Source organism: Ranitomeya variabilis, chromosome 3 (assembly GCF_051348905.1).
Source record: "Ranitomeya variabilis isolate aRanVar5 chromosome 3, aRanVar5.hap1, whole genome shotgun sequence".
NCBI classification, from domain to species: domain Eukaryota; kingdom Metazoa; phylum Chordata; class Amphibia; order Anura; family Dendrobatidae; genus Ranitomeya; species Ranitomeya variabilis.
Window position 1 is genome coordinate 286735995 of NC_135234.1, and position 23940 is coordinate 286759934.

Below are 23940 nucleotides of genomic sequence, written 5' to 3' on the forward strand. Positions count from 1 at the left end.
GTGTAGGCCAAAGCCTGCACTGGAGGCATTTGGAGGTCTGTTGTGTCTGCGTGGCATTTGCAGGACACGATGCCGGCTACACAGCAGGGGAACAGCTGGCGTTGCTGAACCCCACTGACACATTGGCGGGTGTTTTTCTCTGTGCAGCTAGCACTTCCGGGCGCCAACTGGCGGTGTTAGAGCCCAGAGACAGCAGGAGGAGAAGGAGCAGAGTGTAGGCCGAAGCCTAATTGAACCAATTTTAAAGGTAACCTTTAACCCCCCCCCTCAGGTGTTACAAACTAGAAGAGCCACACCTTGTGACGCTGAATGAAACACGTATAACATTTAGCCCTTATACAGTCAAACTGTCTTGGAGGTGGGAGTTTCCTTCTTAATGAGACGCAGCACAGCTGTCAAAAATCCCACCTTGGTGCTGGGCGCAGTCTCCTGACCGTCGTTATTAGCTGTACAGGAGTCTGCGCTGTTGTGTTATCCCTTGGCCATGCGCTGTTAGTGCTTCCCGTCTTGTGACATCATTTCATGTCGGCTGGTGCGGTTCGCGATGCCCATGAATCCCAGCCCCACAGTGTCTTTTCATTAATTCACACTGCGGGGCTGGGATTCATGGCCTTGCGCAGTCAATATGTTCGCCTCTCACTCGCGTCCTTACACCTGCTACAGACTGTGCGGCGTCAGCTGATCCCTTATCGCATGCCACGGCCATGAAGCCGTACAGTCTGAAGAAGGCAGAAGGAGATGAGTGACAGCCAGATGAAGATATGCACTGCTCATGCCCGTCAATCACAGCCTCGCAGTCAAAATAAATAAGACACTGAGGGGCGTTGTGTCGGGCAGGGCGGCCGCAGAGGCGCAGGCAGCCAAACAATGATGTCAGAAGATGGGCAGCGCTACCAAGGGGGTTGCAGCATGTCATTACAAAGGAAAGTCACACCTCAGGGACGGTTTAATGGTCTCAGGGGACATATTTTAGACTTGTTGCGTTCGGCGTGTGCAAGGAGAGTAACTTAATGAGCCACCTTGTACAAATGCAGCATTACTGCAGTACAAGGTGGCTGTTATACATGCCAACGCCTGGGGGGGGGACAGGTTCCCTTGAATTTCATTTCTTGTGTCTGCGTGGCATTTGCAGGACACGATCCCGGCTACACAGCAGGGGAACAGCTGGCGTTGCTGAACCCCACTGACACATTGGCTGGTGTTTTTCTCTGTGCAGCTAGCACTTCCGGGTGCCAACTGGCAGTGTTAGAGCCCAGGGACAGCAGGAGGAGAGTGAGCAGAGTGTAGGCCGAAGCCTGCACTGGCGTCAGCTTTGTGTCTGCGTGGCGTTTGCAGGACACGTTGCCGGCTACACAGCAGGGGAACAGCTGGCGTTGCTGAACCCACACTGACACATTGGCGGGTGTTTTTCTCTGTGCAGCTAGCACTTCCGGGCGCAAACTGGCGGTGTTAGAGCCCAGGGACAGCAGGAGGAGAGGGAGCAGAGTGTAGGCCGAAGCCTGCACTGGCGGCAGCTTTGTGTCTGCGTGGCGTTTGCAGGACACGTTGCCGGCTACACAGCAGGGGCACAGCTGGCATTGCTGATCCCCACTGACACATTGGCGAGGTGTTTGGCTCTGTGCAGCCAGCACTTCCGGGCACCAAATGGCGGTGTTAGAGCCCGGGGTCAGCAGGAGGAGCATAGTGTAGGCCGAAGCCTAATTGAACCAATTTTAAAGGTAACCTTTATCCCCCCCTCAGGTGTTACAAACTAGAAGAGCCACAGCTTGGGCAGCAGTAATGCTGCACAAGTCAAAGGTTGCTCTTTTAATTTTGCTCCTTGCACACGCTGAAAGAAACATGTATAACATTTAGCCCCTTATACAGTCAAACTGTCTTGGAGGCGGGAGTTTCCTTCTTAATGAGACACAGCACAGCTGTCAAAAATCCCACCTTGGTGCTGGGCGCAGCCTCCTGAGCGTCGTTATTTGCTGCACAGGAGTCTGCGCTGTCGTGTTATCCCTTGGCCTTGCGCTGTTAGCGCTGCCCGTCTTATGACATCATTTCATGTCGGCCGGTGCGTTTCGCGATGCCCATGAATCCCAGCCCCGCAGTGTCTTCTCATTTATTCACACTGCGGGGCTGGGATTCATGGCCTTGCGCAGTACATATGTTCGCCTCTCACACTCGTGTCCTTACACCTGCTTCAGACTGTACGTCGTCAGCTGATCCCTTATCGCATGCCACGGCCATGAAGCAGTACAGTCTGAAGATGCTGAAGGAGATGAGTGACAGCCAGGCGAAGATATGCACTGCTCATGCCCATCAATCACACCCTCGCAGTCAAAATAAATAAGACACCGAGGGGCGTTGTGTCAGGCAGGGCGGCCGCAGAGGCGCAGCCAGCCAACCAATGATGTCAGAAGACGGGCAGCGCTACCAAGGGGGTTGCTGCGTGTCATTACAAAGGAAAGTCACACTTGAGGGACGGTTTCATGGTCTCAGGAGACACATTTTATACGTGTTGAGTTCGACGTGTGCAAGGACAATACCTGAATGAGATACCTTCCTTTTTGGAAGTGCATCTGAACAGCAAGGTGGATTGCTGTTGAGGGGAGATAGAGAGAAAAAAAAAAAATCTATAAATCTTCAGCACAGCGAGTGTGAGCGAGCTGAGTGTGACCTGAGCGTAAGTGTGAACGGTGGTAAGTGTGTGACTTGTGATTCAGTGAAGAGGTATTTGGAAGGCCTTTAACAAATACCTGTGTGAATTTGTGTGAATTGCTGAATTGGGAGTAGCTATATTCACAAGGTGTTAACTTAGGGTGGGCGGTCATAATCAAGGGTTTATAAGGGGCAGCTGTTTGGGGCTCAAGCCCTTTTTGGAAGTGCATCTGAACAGCAAGGTGGATTGCTGTTGAGGGGAGATAGAGAGAAAAAAAAAAAATCTATAAATCTTCAGCACAGCGAGTGTGAGCGAGCTGAGTGTGACCTGAGCGTAAGTGTGAACGGTGGTAAGTGTGTGACTTGTGATTCAGTGACTTTGGAATCAGGGAGTTTCCAAGGGAGGAATTGCTTCTGTGTTTTTTTTTTTTTTTTTTTTAAATTAATACTTTGTATTTATTTTTAATTAAAGTTTCTGTGTGGTGCAATCCCCATTAGGAAATGTGCTCCACAATTGTTAATGCCATCCAGTGCACATCTTGCCACATGTATGCAGTCCTTGACCAGCTGGTCGAGGGTGCATACTGCTGTGCGAGATGTGAGCACATTGTGCATTTGGAAGCCCAGATTTTGGATCTAAATGTGCAGCTGGCAACACTGAGATCCATAGACAATATGGAGAGGAGTCTTCTGCTCACAGAGCAGACGCTCAATGGGATAGATGAGGAGGGGGATGGTAGGATGGAGCTGCAGGACAGTGTGGCAGTTAGCTGGGTGACAGATAGAAGGCGGGGTAGAGGGAAGAGTGCCAGGGAGGCTAGTCCTGATCTGGCACACCCCAATAAGTTTGCTAAGTTGGCAGATGAGGGGGGTGCCAGTACAGGGGTAGCACTGCTGCAGCCAGGCATGTCCTCTGAAAGCCGGAGGAGTGACTGCTCCAGTACGGAGGGAAATTGGAGAGCAGGGCAGGCCAGACAGGTGCTGGTAGTGGGGGACTCAATTATTAGGGGAACAGATAGGGCAATCTGTCACAAAGACAGGGATCGTCGGACGGTGTGCTGCCTACCTGGCGCTCGAGTCCGACACATCGCTGATCGGGTGGACAGATTACTGGGAGGGGCTGGTGAGGACCCAGCAGTCATGGTGCACATTGGCACAAATGACAAAGTTAGAGGTAGGTGGAAGGTCCTTAAAGATGATTTCAGGGAATTAGGCTGCAAGCTGAAAGCAAGGACCTCCAACGTGGTATTTTCCGAAATACTGTCTGTACCACGTGCCACGCCAGAGAGGCAACGGGAGATTAGGGAGGTTAATAAGTGGCTCAAGAATTGGTGTAGGAAGGAGGGGTTTGGGTTCCTGCAGAACTGGGCCGACTTCTCAGTGGGCTACAGGCTCTACGCTAGGGATGGGCTGCACCTCAATGGGGAAGGGGCAGCTGTGCTGGGGGAGAAAATGGTTAGAAGGTTGGAGGAGTGTTTAAACTAGGGATTGGGGGGGAGGGTATTCATTTTATAGGAGGGGAAGATAGTGCAGATAGAGAGCTGGGCACAAATAAGGAAGTTGGGGGTGGCGGTGGCATGGGGGGTGGGGTTAGAACAGTTAATAATTTAAGAAAGAGTAGAGGTACAGAGAGTAACATCAAGTGCATGTATACTAATGCCAGAAGCCTCGCCAACAAAATGGATGAATTAGAACTAATGTTGTTGGAGCATAATTATGACATGGTGGGGATATCTGAGACGTGGCTGGATGAGAGCCATGACTGGGCTGTTAACTTGCAGGGCTATAGCCTGTTCAGAAATGACCGTACAGATAAGCGAGGGGGAGGGGTGTGTCTATATGTAAAATCTTCCTTAAAACCCATCCTGCGTGATAATATAGGTGAATTTAATGAAAATGTGGAGTCCCTGTGGGTGGAGATAAGGGGAGGGGGAAAAAATAATAAATTACTGATAGGGGTTTGTTATAAATCTCCAAAAATAATGGAAGCAATGGAGAATATCCTCGTAAAGCAAATAGATGAAGCTGCGACTCAAGGAGAAGTCATTATTATGGGGGACTTCAACTACCCTGAAATAGATTGGGGAACAGAAACCTGCAGTTCCAGCAAAGGTAATCGGTTTTTGACAACTATGAGAGACAATTACCTTTCACAGCTGGTTCAGGACCCAACAAGGAGGGGGGCACTGCTAGACCTAATATTAACCAATAGGCCAGACCGCATATCAAATATAAGGGTTGGGGGTCACTTGGGGAATAGTGATCATAAAATAATAAGTTTTCATGTAACCTTTAATAAGATGGGTAGTAGGGGGGTGACAAGGACACTAAACTTCAGGAGGGCAAATTTCCAACGGATGAGAGAGGATCTTGGTGCAATTAACTGGGACGATATCCTGAGACACAAAAATACACAAAGAAAATGGGAGACGTTCATTAGCATCCTGGATAGGACCTGTGCACAGTATATACCGTATGGGAATAAACATACTAGAAATAGGAGGAAACCAATATGGCTAAATAGAGCTGTTAGGGGCGCAATAAGGAACAAAAAGAAAGCATTTAGAGAATTAAAGGAAGTAGGTAGTGATGAGGCATTAAATAAATACAGAAAATTAAATAAATTCTGTAAAAAGCAAATCAAGGCAGCAAAGATTGAGACAGAGAGACTCATTGCCAGAGAGAGTAAAAATAATCCCAAAATATTCTTTAACTATATAAATAGTAAGAAACTAAAAAATGACAGTGTTGGCCCCCTTAAAAATAGTCTGGGTGAAATGGTGGATGAGGATGAGGAAAAAGCCAATCTGCTAAATGACTTTTTTTCATCAGTATTTACAAAAGAAAATCCCATGGCAGCCGATATGACTAGTGATAAAAATTCCCCATTAAATGTCACCTGCTTAACCCAGCAGGAAGTACAGCGGCGTCTAAAAATCACTAAAATTGACAAATCTCCGGGCCCGGATGGGATACACCCCCGAGTACTGCAGGAACTAAGTACAGTCATTGATAGACCATTATTTTTAATCTTTAAAGAGTCCATAATAACAGGGTCTGTACCACAGGACTGGCGTATAGCAAATGTGGTGCCAATATTCAAAAAAGGGGCAAAAACTGAACTCGGTAATTATAGGCCAGTAAGTTTAACCTCTACTGTGGGTAAAATCCTGGAGGGCATTCTAAGGGATGCTATACTGGAGTATCTGAAGAGGAATAACCTCATGACCCAGTATCAGCACGGGTTTACTAGGGACCGCTCATGTCAGACTAATTTGATCAGCTTCTATGAAGAGGTAAGTTCCGGACTGGACCAAGGGAACCCAGTGGACGTAGTGTATATGGACTTTTCCAAAGCTTTTGATACGGTGCCACACAAAAGGTTGATACATGAAGCGCACATAATACATCACCCAGCTTTGCGCATAGACTTTCCCCTGCTCCTAGCATTGTGATGGTATGTTCATCCAGCTCTCCTACATGAAGCGCACATAATACATCACCCAGCTTTGCGCATAGACTTTCCCCTGCTCCTAGCATTGTGATGGTATGTTCATCCAGCTCTCCTACATGAAGCGCACATAATACATCACCCAGCTTTGCGCATAGACTTTCCCCTGCTCCTAGCATTGTGATGGTATGTTCATCCAGCTCTCCTACATGAAGCGCACATAATACATCACCCAGCTTTGCGCATAGACTTTCCCCTGCTCCTAGCATTGTGATGGTATGCCTTTCAGCTAACCCCCAACTTACTGTGTGATATTTATGACCTTGTTTACTTAGTCTTGATTGTATGCATCTGGTCGACCCTTAATTCTCTGACCAAGATGAGCAGAGACCACTCCTCTCTGCTCCACACCTGACCGCACTTAGTTTTCCATATATTGTATAGCACAAGTCTGCTAGACTTCAGTCTGCAGTGTGATTTCTAGAAGTGTGTTCTAAAAGTGTGGATTACATTAGAATTAAAACCTGAATTGAACCTGAAGGGAACTGAAGGTAACTGGTCAGTCACTGCAAACAATGTTTCTGTTTGTTGTCACTTTTACTACTATAATCTTTCACTTTCTGCAACCTCCCCCAATCCCCACACCAAGTAAGGAACTGTTCATCTCCTCTTCAATCCTCCCCATCCATCTCACCTCCTCCTCAGAACTGTTCCTTAACATACAATCCTCTGTCTCAAAGCACAGGCAGCCCCCTCACGCTCTCTCCTGCTCCCACCTGCTAACACTATCTCTGCTCCTTCTCACTGCTGGTGATATCTCTCCAAATCCTGGTCCTCCTCACCATATTCCCACAGTCATTTCTACCTCCCATCCACGCTCCATCACAAACTTCCGTAACCTCTCTAACCTTATACCCATTCGCCCAGCCCCCGCTTCCCCAGTCCCACTAACAGGAGCTCTGTGGAACGCTCGCTCTGTCTGTAACAAGCTTTCCTACATCCATGATCTTTTTGTTACTACCAAACTTTCCTTCCTCGCCATCACCGAAACCTGGCTCACCCCTTCTGACACGGCCTCTCCTGCTGCACTCTCTTACGGTGGCTTCCACCTTTCTCACACACCCCGCCCCAGCAGCAAGCATGGTGGAGGAGTTGGTTTTCTCCTGTCAGATAACTGCTCCTTCACCCCAATCCCACTGCCACCCTCTGTTACCCTCCCTTCCTTTGAGGTGCACTCTGTGCGCATCTACTCCCCCTCCAACCTCCAACTTGCTGTCATTTACCGCCCCCCAGGGCCAGCCACCACCTTCTTTGACCACTTCACCACCTGGCTACTTCATTTCCTTTCTGCGGACATCCCCACTATCATCATGGGCGATTTCAACATACCCATTGACACTTCCCTCTCAGCTGCCACTAAACTTCTATCTCTCTCTTCCTCCTTCGGCCTCACTCAATGGTCTTCTGCAGCCACTCACAAAGATGGTCACACACTGGACCTCATCTTCACCCGCCTCTGCTCCCTATCTAACCTCTCTAACTCGCCTCTTCCTCTCTCTGACCACAACCTTCTCACATTCTCATCTCTCTCCACTCCATGTCTAGAGTCCCCACCCCACAAACTTTCACACCCTCGCAGAAATCTTAAACATCTTGACCTACATTCATTCTCTGAATCCCTCCTCCCTCTCACAGACATAATTTCCATACACAATGCGGATGACGCTGCCGCTCTATATAACACCACAATAGCTGTAGCTTTGGAATCTGCTGCCCCACTTACACATACCAAAGCTCGCAAAATCAACAGACAGCCCTGGCACACCAGCCTGACCAAAGAACTGAGGCGAGCTTCCAGGGCTGCTGAGCGCAGATGGAAAAGATCCCACTCCAACGACCACTTAATCGCATTCAAACAGTCCCTCACTACTTTCAAGACCGCACTCGCCACAGCTAAACAAACCTACTTCTCATCTCTCATATCCTCCCTGTCTCACAACCCTAAACAGTTATTCAACACCTTCAATTCTCTCCTCCGTCCCCCAGCACCTCCTCCCTCCTCACTTATCTCTGCTGAAGACTTTGCCTCATTCTTCAAGCAGAAGATTGATAACATCAGAGACAGTTTTGGTCAACAAGCCCCAGAGCCCTTCCTCCCAACTTCCCTACCCTCCACCTCCAAAACCAACTACTCCACCATTACAGAAGATCAACTCGCCACTCTACTCTCAAGATCGCATCTCACCACCTGTGCACTTGACCCGCTCCCAACCCACCTCATCCCAAACCTCACCACAATCTTCATCCCAACCCTAACCCATCTCTTCAACCTATCACTAACAAATGGTGTTTTCCCCTCAAGCTTTAAACATGCCTCCATCACACCTATCCTCAAAAAGCCCTCTCTTGACCCATCCTCTGTATCTAGCTATCGCCCTATATCACTTCTCCCCTATGCCTCAAAACTACTGGAACAACACGTCTACCTTGAACTGTCCTCCCATCTCTCTTCTTGCTCCCTCTTTGACCGCTTACAATCTGGCTTCCGGCCACACCATTCCACTGAAACTGCCCTAACTAAGGTCACCACTGACCTTTTAACCGCCAAGAGCAAGCGACACTACTCTGTTCTCCTCCTCCTCGACCTGTCGGCTGCCTTTGACACAGTGGACCATTCCCTATTATTACAGACCCTCTCATCCCTTGGCATCACAGACTTGGCCCTATCCTGGATCTCATCATACCTAACAGACCGGACATTCAGCGTCTCCCACTCACACACCACCTCCTCACCTCGCCCCCTCTCTGTCGGAGTCCCACAAGGTTCAGTCCTTGGGCCCCTGCTCTTCTCCATTTACACCTTTGGCCTGGGACAGCTCATAGAATCTCATGGCTTTCAGTATCACCTCTATGCTGATGACACACAGATCTACATCTCTGGACCAGATATCACCTCCCTACTAACCAGAATCCCTCAATGTCTGTCCACTATTTCATCCTTCTTCTCCGCTAAATTTCTGAAACTTAACATGGACAAAACAGAATTCATCATCTTTCCCCCATCTCACGTGACCCCCCCAACGAACCTATCCATTACAGTAAATGGCTGCCCACTCTCCCCAGTCCCACAAGCTCGCTGCCTCGGGGTTATCCTTGACGCTGATCTCTCCTTCAAACCACATATCCAAGCCCTTTCCACTTCCTGCCGACTTCAACTCAAAAATATTGCACGAATCCGTTCATTCCTCAACCAAGAATCTGCAAAAACCCTAGTCCATGCCCTCATCATCTCTCGTCTTGACTACTGCAACCTCCTGCTCTGTGGCCTCCCCTCAAACACTCTCGCACCCCTCCAATCTATTCTAAACTCTGCTGCCCGACTAATCCACCTGTCCCCCCGCTATTCTCCGGCCTCTCCCCTCTGTCAATCCCTTCACTGGCTCCCCATTGCCCAGAGACTCCAGTACAAAACCCTAACCATGACGTACAAAGCCATCCACAACCTGTCTCCTCCTTACATCTGTGACCTCATCTCCCGGTACTTTCCTACACGCAACCTCCGATCCTCACAAGATCTCCTTCTCTACTCCCCTCTTATCACCTCTTCCCACAATCGTATACAAGATTTCTCTCGCGTATCACCCCTACTCTGGAACCCTCTACCACAACACATCAGACTCTCGCCCACCATCGAAACCTTCAAAAAGAATCTGAAGACCCACCTCTTCCGACAAGCCTACAACCTGCAGTAACCACCGATCAACCAACCGCTGCACGATCAGCTCTATCCTCACCTACTGTATTCTCACCCATCCCTTGTAGATTGTGAGCCCTCGCGGGCAGGGTCCTCACTCCTCCTGTACCAGTTATGACTTGTATTGTTCAAGACTATTGTACTTGTTTTTATTATGTATACCCCTCCTCACTTGTAAAGCGCCATGGAATAAATGGCGCTATAACAATAAATAATAATAATAATAATAATAATACATAAAATGAGAGTAATGGGGATAGGGGAAAATATGTGTAAGTGGGTTGAGAGCTGGCTCAGGGATAGGAAACAAAGGGTGGTTATTAATGGAGCACACTCGGACTGGGTCGCGGTTAGCAGTGGGGTACCACAGGGGTCAGTATTGGGCCCTCTTCTTTTTAACATATTTATTAATGACCTTGTAGGGGGCATTCAGAGTAGAATTTCAATATTTGCAGATGACACTAAACTCTGTAGGGTAATCAATACAGGGGAGGACAATTTTATATTACAGGATGATTTATGTAAACTAGAAGCTTGGGCTGATAAATGGCAAATGAGCTTTAATGGGGATAAATGTAAGGTCATGCACTTGGGTAGAAGTAATAAGATGTATAACTATGTGCTTAATTCTAAAACTCTGGGTAAAACCATCAATGAAAAAGACCTGGGTGTATGGGTGGATGACAGACTCATATTCAGTGGCCAGTGTCAGGCAGCTGCTACAAAGGCAAATAAAATAATGGGATGCATTAAAAGAGGCATAGATGCTCATGAGGAGAACATAATTTTACCTCTATACAAGTCACTAGTTCGACCACACTTAGAATACTGTGCACAGTTCTGGTCTCCGGTGTATAAGAAAGACATAGCTGAACTAGAGCGGGTGCAGAGAAGAGCGACCAAGGTTATTAGAGGACTGGGGGGTCGGCAATACCAAGATAGGTTATTACACTTGGGGCTATTTAGTTTGGAAAAACGAAGACTAAGGGGTGATCTTATTTTAATGTATAAATATATGAGGGGACAGTACAAAGACCTTTCTGATGATCTTTTTAATCATAGACCTGAGACAGGGACAAGGGGGCATCCTCTACGTCTGGAGGAAAGAAGGTTTAAGCATAATAACAGACGCGGATTCTTTACTGTAAGAGCAGTGAGACTATGGAACTCTCTGCCGTATGATGTTGTAATGAGTGATTCATTAATTAAATTTAAGAGGGGACTGGATACCTTTCTGGAAAAGTATAATATTACAGGGTATATACACTAGATTCCTTGATAAGGCGTTGATCCAGGGAACTAGTCTGATTGCCGTATGTGGAGTCGGGAAGGAATTTTTTTCCCCATGGTGGAGTTACTCTTTGCCACATGGGTTTTTTTTGCCTTCCTCTGGATCAACATGTTAGGGCATGTTAGGTTAGGCTATGGGTTGAACTAGATGGACTTAAAGTCTTCCTTCAACCTCAATAACTATGTAAATGCAGCATTACTGCTGTACAAGGTGGCTGTTACACATACAAATGCCTGGGGGGGCAGGTTCCCTTCAATTTCAGTTCTTATGTCTGCGTGGCTTTTGCAGGACACGTTGCCGGCTACACAGCAGGGGAACAGCTGGCGTTGCTGAACCCCACTGACACATTGGTGGGTGTTTTTCTCTGTGCAGCTAGCACTTCCGGGCAGCAACTAGCGGTGTTGAAGCCCAGGGACAGCAGGAAGAGCAGGCTGGAGGTATTGCCGCAACACAGCAGGGGAGCAGCTGGCGTTACTGAACCCCAATAAAAGAGGAGGGACGGTTGACTGTGCAGATAGCACTTCCGGGCAGCAACTAGCGGTGTTGAAGCCCAGGGACAGCAGGAGGAGCAGGCTGGAGGTATTGCCGCAACACAGCAGAGGAGCAGCTGGCGTTACTGAACCCCAATAACAGAGGAGGGACTGTTGACTGTGCAGACAGCACTTCTGGGCAGCAACTAGCGGTGTTGAAGCCCAGGGACAGCAGGAGGAGCAGGCTGGAGGTATTGCCGCAACACAGCAGGGGAGCAGCTGGCGTTACTGAACCCCAATAACAGAGGAGGGACTGTTGACTGTGCAGACAGCATTTCTGGGCAGCAACTAGCGGTGTTAAAGCCCAGGGGCAGCAGGAGGAGCAGGCTGGAGGTATTGCCGCAACACAGCAGGGGAGCAGCTGGCGTTACTGAACCCCAATAACAGAGGAGGGACTGTTGACTGTGCAGACAGCACTTCTGGGCAGCAACTAGCGGTGTTGCAGCCCAGGGACAGCAGGAGGAGCAGGCTGGAGGTATTGCTGCAACACAGAAGGGGAGCAGCTAGTGTTACTGAACCCCAATAACAGAGGAGGGACTGTTGACTGTGCAGACAGCACTTCCGGGCAGCAACCAGCAGTGTTGGAGCCCAGGGACAGCAGGAGGATCAGAATGTAGGCCGAAGCCTGCACTGGAGGCATGTAAATGTCTGTTAGTGTGCCAGCGTGGCGGTCGCATGACACGTTGCCGGATTCACAGCAGGGGAGCAGCAGGCATTACTGAACCCCACTAACACATTGACGAGGTGTTTGGCTCTGTGCAAACAGCGCTTCCAGGCAGCAACCTGCAGTTTTGGAGCCTAGGGACAGCAGGAGGATCAGAGTGTAGGCCGAAGCCTGCACTGGAGGCATGTAAATGTCTGTTAGTGTGCCAGAGTGGCGGTTCCATGACACGTTGCCGGATTCACAGCAGGGGAGCAGCAGGCATTACTGAACCCCACTAACACATTGACGAGGTGTTTGGCTCTGTGCAAACAGCACTTCCGGGCAGCAACCTGCAGTGTTGGAGCCCAGGGACAGCAGGAGGATCAGAGTGTAGGCTGAAGCCTGCCCTGGAGGCATGTAAATGTCTGTTAGTGTGCCAGCGTGGCGGTCGCATGACACGTTGCCGGATACACAGCAGGGGAGCAGCAGGCTCCTTGCTCCTTGCAAACACAGAACTAAACACTTATAAAATGTGTCCCCTCACACCGTTAAACTGTCCCAGAGTGGGACTTTCCTTTGTAATGTGACACAGCACACCCGTCATTCCTACCACCTTAGCGCCGTGCGCCGCCTCCTCCGCGTTGTTTAATTCTGTCCCGGAGCCAGCGCTGTTATGTTATCCCTTGGCCAGGCACACTTAGCACTGCCCATCTTCTGACATCATTTGGTGTCAGGCTGGCTGCGCCTGTGCGGCCGCGCTGGCCTAGATCCCGCCTCGCAGTGTCGTCTAATGTAATCCCACCGCGGGCCTGGGATCCGTGGCCATGCGCAGAATATATCCTCTCCTCTCACTCCCCTCCCTCCGGCTTCTTCAGACTGTGCGGTGTCACGGCCGTGGCATGCTATTAGGGATCAGCTGATGGCGCACAGTCTGAAGAAGGCGGAGAGAGATGAGTGACAGCAGCCTGAGGTGAAGATATGCACTGCGCATGCCCATGGATCCCAGGCCCACAGTGTGATTAAATCAGAAGACACTGCGAGGCGGGATCTCTGGCCAGCGTGGCCGCACAGGCGCAGCCAGCCTGACACAAAATGATGTCAGAAGACGGGCACCGCAAAGTGTGCCTGGCCAAGGGATAACATGACAGCGCTGGCTCCGGGACAGAATTAAACAACGCGGAGGAGGCGGCGCATGGCGCTAAGGGGGTAGGAATGACGGGTGTGCTGCGTCACATTACAAAGGAAAGTCCCACCTCCGGGATGGTTTTACGGTATCAGTGGACACACTTTAAAAGTGTTAAGTTCTGCGTGTGCAAGGAGCTAAACAAAAATAGTTACCTTTTCCTTGTGCAGCATTACTGCTGCACAAGGTGGCTATTTCAGTAACAAACGCCTGGGGGGGGACAGGTTCCCTTACATTTCAGTTGTTGTGTCAGCGTGGCGGTCGCAGGACACATTGCTGGCTACACAGCTGGGGATCAGCTGATGTTACTGACACCCAATAACACTGGGTCGTATGTTTTGACTGTGCAGACGGCACTTCTGAGCCTCAACTGGCGGTGTTGAAGCCCAGGAATTACAGTTCAGGTGGTAGAAAGATGAACACAACAGGAGACCTGGATACTGTAGACAGTCACCCAATTATTTAATCAGGAAGAGGAGTGGCAAATTCCTGTGAGATCCAGGCCTGGTTCATTTTCAGGAAAGTAAGCCGGTCAACGTTATCGGAGGATAGTCGCATGCAACGGTCTGTTAGTACACCACCTGCAGCACTAAAGACGCGTTCCGATAATACACTAGCCGCAGGGCAAGCCAGCACCTCCAATGCATACTGGCTTAGCTCTGGCCATGTATCCAGCTTAGAGACCCAAAACTTGAAAGGGGAAGAGCCGTCTGGGAGTACAGCAAGAGGGCAAGACATGTAGTCTGTCACCATCTGACGGAACCGTTGCCTCCTGCTGACTGGAGGCGCCTGTGATGGTGTAGACATTTGTGGTGGGCACACAAAACTGTGCCACAGTTGGGCCATACTGGTCTTGCCTTGGGCAGAGGCACTGCTTTTGCTCCCTCTTTGTGCAGAGCCTCCTCCACTGCCTGGACGCACTGAGCTGCTTTGTAAAGCACTAGGAGCACTTCTCTCAGTTGGACTGGAGAAGATGATGGAATTCACCAGTGTGTCTTGGTACTCCCGCATTTTACGCTCCCGGTTCAATGGTGTGATGAGGCTTTGTACGTTGTCCCGGTAGCGAGGATCGAGGCGGGTAAACACCCAATAATCAGACATGTTGAGAATGTGGGCGATGCGGCGGTCGTTTCTCAGGCACTGCAGCATGTAATCAACCATGTGCTGCAGACTGCCAATTGGCCAAGAAACGCTGTCCCCTGCTGGAGGCGTGATCTCTGCCCGCTCGTCATCACCCCACCCTCGCTGTACACACTGACTACTGGACAATTGTGTAACTCCCTCCTCTGGACCGATGTCTTCCTCCTCCATTGACTCCTCCTCATCCTCCTCACAAAGTGTCCCCTGCCTACGCGTTTGTGAGGAACCACGTGGCGCTGACTGTCCAGAAGATGACGGAAATGGTGAATCCTCATCCTCCACCTCTTCCATAACATCATCCCTTAGCGCTTGCAGTGATTTTTCAAGCAGGCAGATAAGGGGGACAGTCATGCTGACTAGTGCATCATCTGCACTCGCCATCCGCGTGGAATAATCGAAGGGACGTAAAACCTGGCAGACGTCCTTCATAGTGGCCCACTCTGTGGTTGTGAAGTCTGAACGGCGCGGAGTGCGACTTCTTTGCGCCTGATGCAGCTGGTACTCCATTACTGCTTGCTGCTGCTCACACAACCGCTCCAACATATGTAACGTGGAATTCCACCTGGTAGGTGGATGATGCGATGATGCGATATTCCGGAAGGCGGAATCGGCGCTGCAGAGCCGCAATGCGTGATTTTGCCGTGCTGGAACGCCGCAAGTGAGCACACTCTAGGCGGACCTTGTGCAGCAGTGCATCAAGATCCGGTTAGTCCCTCAAAAAACTCTGCACGACCAAGTTGAGCACATGTGCCAGACATGGGATGTGAGTGAGGTTGCCGAGGCCCAGAGCTGCCACCAGATTTCGGCCATTATCACACACTACCATGCCTGTCTGGAGATTCGCTGCCACAAACCACACATCGCTCTCCAGCTTGATGGCATTCCAGAGCTCCTGCTCTGTGTGGCTTCGATTCCCCAAAGAAATTAATTTCAAGACGGCCTGTTGACGTTTGGCCATGGCTGTGCTCATGTCGGTCGTAACAGGTAAACGTTCACAGGTCCATGTGGAGGTGGACTGTGACGGCTCCTGCAGCGATGATTTTGAGGAACTTGTGTAAGAGGAGGAGTCAATGCGTACAGACTGGATTCCTGCAATCCTTGGAGTGGGCAGGACACGTCCTGCGCCACTCGCACGATCTGTACCCAGCTCAACAACATTAAACCAATGGGCAGTGAGGGAAAGGTATCGCCCCTGTCCATGGTGACTGGTCCACGCATCGGTGGTGAGGTGGACCTTGCTACTGACGGCGTTCAGTAGCGTGTGTTTTATGTGTCCCTCCACATGCTTGTGCAGGGCAGGGACAGCTTGCCTGCTGAAATAAGTGGCTGGGCACATTGTACTGTGGGACTGCCAATGACATCAAGTCACGGAAGCTGTCAGTCTCCACCAGCCTGAATGACAGCATTTCCAGTGACAGAAGTTTGGCAATGCCTGCAGTCAGAGCCTGTGCTCGTGGGTGGTTTGACGAGAAAGTCCGCCTTTTCTCCCATGCCTGTACTACCGATGGCTGTAGACTGGGCTGGGAGTGTGAGGATGACTGGGAACGTGGTGCTGCTGCGGGTGGAATTACAGTGGGTCTCTGGACAACAGTGCCAGAGGTTCTTCCATGGTGATCCTGGGAGGAAGCCGAACCAGCTGTGTGTGAGCTGGAGGAAGAGGCAACACGAGCTGAAGAGGTGGTAGCTGCCGCTGTTGGTTGGCCTAGGTCTTCAGTGTGTTTTTGTAACTCCGCCGCGTGCCTGGTCCGCACATGTTTCCACATATTGGAGGTATTGAGGTTGCTGACATTTTTCCCTCTTTTGATTTTATGATGACACATCTTCCATTTGACAAAGCAAATGTCATCTGCAACTGTGTCAAAAAAGGACCAGGCACTGCAAGTCTTGGGAGCGCCCTTTTTGGCTTTTGGGAGAGACATGCTCCTAACGGGTGCCGAAGTGGAGGCTACAGGCTCCGCAGTCTTCCCCCTCCCTCTCCCTCTTTGGCCCGTTCGGGGAATCTCTTCCTCAGAGCTGCTCCCACCACCTTCCTGTCCCTCACGCCACGATGGGTCAAGGACCTCATCATCTACACTACCCTCTGCCACCAACTGCCATCTAGTCTCAGCAGCACAGCACGCACCAGAAAGTGGCACCTGAGTGTCATCAGCGGATGCGTTCTGCGGTGTGGTGACCGGAGGCACTGGCCCACCCGCCTCTTCAGACTCAGAGAGAAAAAGCTGTTGGGCATCACTGCACACTGCCTCTTCTTCCATTTCTCCAATGCTGCTTGGCTGGCCCCCTGTTTCCAAGCCAAGAGATTCAGAGAACAGAAGTGGAGACGGCTCCTGTCCTGGGCTCTCTGTCTGCCTGGGCAATTTGGCAGGTGGTGAAGAGACAGATGGGTGCTCTCCAGTGCTCTGTGTCTGAGAGGATGTGGCACTAATTGAAGTCTACGCGTTAGCTGCCATCCATCCGACAACGGCTTCAATTTGGTCTTCACGCAGCAGCGGTGTACGGCGCTCTCCGACAAAGCTGCGCATGAAGGACTGTTCCCTGCTGAAACTGGGTGATGATGAGTCACCGGTGCCCGCAGCAAGCACAGAATCCCCACGTCCTCTCCCTGCTCTGCGCCCACGCCCACGTGCCTTACTCCCTGCCTTCTTCATCTTGGTTGACTGATAAAGATAAGCAGAAAAGTACTAACGGCTTAGTGTGCTTATTCCTGAACAGCTTCTAACAGGTATAAGAAACACTAATTTTCTAAAGTGTGGACTAGACTTTAATATGAGCTAATGTGGCCTACACAACTGTAAAGTGGTGTGTTTGATGAACTTTATTATTTATTTATTTTTTTTGGGCTGCACTGACAACAGGGCGAGCTGCACTCAAACGGAGACCGTGCAGACAGCCGTAAATGGCGCTGCAAGGCCCCAAAAACCTCCTCTACGTTATCCTATATAGTGTTTTTCCACTATTTAGCTGGATACGGGTGGAAAGCCACTAATAGGAATTATTTGAAAAAATGTGCAGCGGGCTGCACTATTTGCAAAAAAGGACAATGGAATGGATAGAACTGTATGAGTCAGTGAACCACCCTGAGCTGGATACAACCGGCTGTGGCTGCACACAGACTACAGGGCGAGCTGCACTCACACGGAGACCGTGCAGACAGACGTAAACGGTGCTGCAAGGCCCCAAAAACATCCTCTACGTTATCCTATGTAGTGTTTTTCCACTATTTAGCTGGATACGGGTGGAAAAGCCACTAATAGGAATTATTTGAAAAAATGTGCAGCGGGCTGCACTATTTGCAAAAAAGGACAATGGAATGGATAGAACTGTATGAGTCAGTGAACCACCCTGAGCTGAATACAACCGGCTATGGCTGCACACAGACTACAGAGTGGGCTGCACACACTCACACACACACACACACACACACACACACACACAGAGACCTTGCAGATCGCTGTGAAAACAGCGCTGCAAGGCAAAAGCAAGGTGAACACACAGCGGTTGCTAAATTTGCCTGGGAAAAGCACAAAGAAGCAAATCGCTCTCAACTGGCCCTCAGTCAGAACACAGCGTCCTATGCCTAACTGTATTCACAGCAGAGTGAGCGCAAAATGGCGCCAGCGACTTTTAAACTGCAGCATGACATCATTTCAGCAGCCAATCACAGCCTTGCCAGTAGTTTCATGCCCACCATGCTGAACAGGATGTGCCCACACTCATTGGCTGAATTCGTGCTGTTTGAATTGAGAACTTCCGATTCCGGTATCCGATATGCGGCAAGTATCGGATCTCGGTATCGGAATTCCGATACCGCAAATATCGGCCGATAACCAATACTTGCGGTTTCGGAATGCTCAACACTACCGATGGCAGCAAAATGTAAGAATTAAGAGACACTGGGGTATAATATATCAATTACTATAAATAGATGCATTCAAATGGTCGAACTTCAACCTCTCCCTGAGCCCCTTTTAAAGTAAAATGCATAATGCAAAAAGTCAAATAAGGGCAAACATAGTGAGGAGAGGAGTGAAATACTGCAAAATATTTAGATAAAGAAACCTACATCATGTTCTATAGGTAAATGCTGCTATGTGCATGAGATTATAAAATAAAGTGCATAGTGCTGTGCAAATGTAGATGCCACCCATGCACCGGCAGCAAGCAAAGGGTTTCTTCAGGATCACAGGATTTTACGGTGGAGAATAGGGATCTTTCCTTACAATACAAAAATGCCATACACAAAAAAACAAAATTATGGTGGAATAAAGCCACCCTAGAAAATTACCTTATTCAGAATATTGTACCTAGGGGCCTCAGAGTGCAGGTATATCCTTCATTCGAGTTGGAAGACCTTGAGCTAGTCCAGAGATGGGAAAAAAGCGGCCATTACATGTTCATTAGAGTTCATAAAGATTATTATAGACAAGAACACCAGCAGTATGAATGCTCTTGATAATGAAATTGAAGAGCTGCAAAGAACTCTTAAAAGGCAATTGGCCGCCGACAAAATGGAGAACTTCATTAAAGCAATAGAGAAAGACATAGACAAGTGGGAAAATGATATTAGTGAACTGAAACTCAAGAAGTTCACAAGAGATTCAGCTGACTTTGAAGCGGATAAGATTTTTAGATGGCAATTCCCAAAAAAGAAATCTATGCCTGATGGAATCAGAAATTTGAATCTAAGACATGAACAAATGTCCTATGCAGAAAGCAACACTTCATGTAGTGAAGCGGAGAGCACCAATGATAGCCGTATGCAGACTAGAGCAAGTAACCGTGAGAATCGTGAAAATAGAAAATATCCAGACATCTTTAACTATAGGAGAACGAATAGGAGACATAACGACAAACTTAAGGTAATCAATCTGTTGAATTATGTCTTGAGTGATTCTCAAATAAAATTGCTTGAAAAAGGTTTAAATTTCTCCCCCTCCTCGCACTTAGACACCTTCCAGGTAGTGAAGGACCTGCATCTGTTTGCACTAAAAATTATTTTACAAAAGTTACATCATAGAAAGGATTGTGAAACGGCCGGTTTTTCTGAAGTGGAAAGGGAAACCTTGAAAAATTTAGAAGACCTCCTGGAAGAGAATCAAGCGATGGAGGATGGTAAGTTTCCATCGCACTTGCTTGGTAAATCACGTAAATTTCCAAACCTGAGCACTTGCTCGGCTGTGGAAATTTTTACGAGAGTAGTGACTGAAGATATAGAAAGTCTGCCTCGAGTACCTAATTGGGTTTCCAATTTAAATGGTAAAGAAAAGAGAGCAATTGGGGAGCTACAATCTCTTAGGGATATAGTTATTAAAAGGGCAGACAAAGGTGGAAACACAGTGATTTGGCCCTGTGTACAGTACGAAAAATTAGTTGCCAAAATCTTGAATAATGAGATCTGTTATAGGAAACTATCCTATAACCCTCTGATAGAATTCCAACAAAAATTGATCGGTATATTAGAAACAGCGTATGAGGATGGTATTATCCCTAAAAAGTTGGTTGATGAAGTCACAAAATTACAACCGAGATTAGCAACTTTTTATATCCTCCCAAAATTATATAAAGACCCAATTGATCCGCCTGGGAGGCCTATTGTGTCTGCTATTGGTGGATTATGTGAGAGCATTTGTGGAATAATAGATTTCTATCTACAAACACTGGTGCTAGCATTACCTTCTTATATTAAGGACACCACTAGTATGCTCAGAAGATTAGACACATTGCAATTAGAGGAAGGTGCTTTCTTTGTTACGGCCGATGTGGAGGCACTTTATTCATCCATAAGACATCAGGATGGTTTACTGGCAGTCTCCCATTTTCTTTATGAGAGCAATATGGATCCCCCCTTGATTGAGTTTATTTTGCTGTTGCTCAAATTAGTTTTAGCACATAATGTCTTTATTTTTAATAATGAAATTTTCCTACAAGAACAGGGCACAGCAATGGGGGCTTTATGTGCCCCCGCGTATGCAAACCTACTCATGGGATTCTGGGAGAGAAAGATTTTTCAGGAAGACGCTATTGTAGGTATTGAGGCAATACATGGGTGGAGTCGATATATCGACGATATTATTTTTATATGGGAGGATTCTGTCGATAATCTAATAACACTCATGGACAAGCTGAACCAGAATGATTTTAATATTAGGCTTACCTTTAATTATGGGAGAAAAGTTGACTTTCTTGATCTTCAGATGGAAGCTTTAGCTAATGGTAATGTAGTAACAAATGTGTTCCGAAAAAAGACAGCAACTAATAGTCTGCTTCATGCAGCTTCTGCCCACCACAGATCAACAATTAAAGGTATCCCTACTGGCCAGTTTATAAGACTAAAAAGAATCTGTACTACGGAAGAGGGTTTCATGAGACAAGCATTAGATCTCACTGAGAGATTGTATGATCGTGGGTACAGTAAAAGATTGGTCAAAAAGGGGTTTAAAAGGGCCACTGGATTCTCCAGGGATGAGCTCCTTTATAGTCAGAATTCTAATAGGATTCAAAGGGATAGAGTAGGTATTCCTAATTATGTGAGGTTCATTACCGAACATAATAAGCAATGGCCGGAACTAGTGAAAATTATGGAGAAACATTGGGGCATATTACAATCGGATCCCATTTTGAGAGAAATACTGCCCATTCGGCCATTAATGACCCCGAGGCGTTCAAAGAACTTGGGTGACCTCTTGGTGCACAGTCACTATCAATGTATACCTAGGAGTAAGATGGAGTCAGTACCCCAGGGATTTTTCCCATGTAATACGTGCAAGGCATGCAGTAACCATTTTAAAAGCACCTCCTTTCAAAATTATAATGGTACTAGGATTTTTAATCACGACATCACGACGCTTAAAACCCTCCCTAGGCACTTTAGGCTTTATCATAAATGTGACCCTACAGGCCTAAGGATACAGGCCATTGACCAAATTAGCCTAGGACCTAGGGGAGGCAACCTTGGAAAAATTCTAGCACAGAGAGAGAGTAAATGGATTTACCTTCTGGGTACTCTGGCCCCGCGGGCCTAAATGAAAATTTGGGATTTATGGCATTTTTGTAGGAAGAAATTTTCTTGTGGGTTTTGGATCCAATATACATATTATTATATATGTGGACTATTTTGTTTTCTCTATTCTCCGGTTTTTCTTTTTCTCTTATTTTCTTTTGATCCTGTTTTATTTTAGTTTTAATTGCATGTGTTTGTGTGTTTTGTTTTTATTTACACTATTTTAATTCTTCATATAGAATGGATCTATTTTCTGAGGCGTCTTTCAGTTTCCTGCGGTATATAAGCACCCATTTCCCCGGAATCAATGGACTACTCTAAGATACCATCTCTTCGAATATCTTCAGGAGAGCCACAGGATATTTTTCCTGCGTAGACACTTTTTGTTTATTTGTATTATTAAATACTAGGTGGTTTTTGTATTTGGACCCGTATTGTTTCAACTGTATGGTTGTTAATTGTCTTATATATATTTTATATGTTGTTAGAATATTAATTATATTATTTATCTATTATACACTATTTATTAATTTTACCCATATACATTTGTGCACATTTTTTATGTATTTACTTATTCGACTTTTATTATGGGTACCTTATACACTGTTCACTCATTTTTTGCACTTTATTTATTTATTTATAATATTTCATTCTTTGAGTATTAATTACCATGCAGTATAGTTCGTGTTATTGCTTGTTAAATTCCATCTTCCTAGTATGGTCCGTTCTTTTCTCCCCGTGTTAGGCTGCTTGATTTCATTTACTTCAGCACTTGGCCAGCGCATGCGCGGTTTGGGGTGACTCCGTGACTTCCTACCCCGCCCTCTGTTGGATGCAGTGCGTTTCACACCTGCGTTCCAAGCGTGCGGCACGGGAAGTCACTTTTTACATGGGAGGAAGCCCGTAAAACTGCGCATGCGCAATAAGACGCCGGTGATACTGATATTGATATCAGCTGAGATTACGCGCGCGCTGGGAGGATTTAAATCACGGTCACAATGTAGCACACATACACGCCCCCATTTGAGGAAGCCTGTGTGGCGAAACGGCGCTGTCGGGGTCTCTGGTGGTCACACATTGTAAGTAATAGAATTCATTACACTGAGGTATATTTTTATTGTGGCAAACCTTTACAGGTGTTTTGCTGCCGGTGCATGGGTGGCATCTACATTTGCACAGCACTATGCACTTTATTTTATATTCTCATGCACATAGCAGCATTTACCTATAGAACATGATGTAGGTTTCTTTATCTAAATATTTTGCAGTATTTCACTCCTCTCCTCACTATGTTTGCCCTTATTTGACTTTTTGCATTATGCATTTTACTTTAAAAGGGGCTCAGGGAGAGGTTGAAGTTCGGTCATTTGTATGCATCTATTTATAGTAATTGATATATTATACCCCAGTGTCTCTTAATTCTTACATTTTGCTGCCATCGGTCATCTTTTCATGAAATTCCCTTGTTTTGTCTATCTATGTTTTTTAACGTATGGATATTAATAAAAAATATATATATTTTACTTTTGTCTTAGCCTCTGTGTTTTACCAGTTATGTTCCTGGTAAATAGGTGTTTTCTAAGATGAAAAGGGTGAAGTGGTCAAAATGATATTGAAAATTACAAACTTTTAAATTCCTATTTTGCATCTGTGTTCTCTTAGAAAGCAAATGCAAGATCAACTGATCTTCACAGTGCCAACAAAGGAATAAAAGAATCCACATTATCCATAAAAAAAAAGATGATGAGTAGCGTTGAGCGAAACGGATCGGTCATTTTCATAAATCGCCGACTTTTAGGCAAAGTTGGGTTTCATCAAACCTGAACCGATCCTAGTGTGGGATCGGCCATGCGGTCGGCGATCAGAGCGCCAAAGTCGCGTTTCATATGACGCTGTTACCGCCGTTTTTCATCTAATGAAGGAGGACGCAGAGTGTGGGCAGCGTGATGACATAGGTCTCTGTCCCCACCATCTTAGACAAGGGCATGGCAGTGATTGGCTTGCTGTCTGCGGCGTCACAGAGGCTATAAAGGGGCGTGCACGCCGACCGCCATCTTACTTCTGCCTATCTGAGCATAGGGAGAGGTGTTGCTGCAGTTAGTCAGAAGCAGGGACAGAGTTAGGGAGGAAATATAAACCCCCAAACTGCTTGTGCTGGAGCGATTTTCACTGTCCCACACCACCTTTTTGTGCAGGGACAGTGGAGGTCGTATTTTAGTGCAGCAGCTGCATAGCTGTGTGCACGGTGCTGTGCAAACCAACTGCTTTTTTGAAAGCAACAATCCTGTTGCTCCTTTCTGAACAG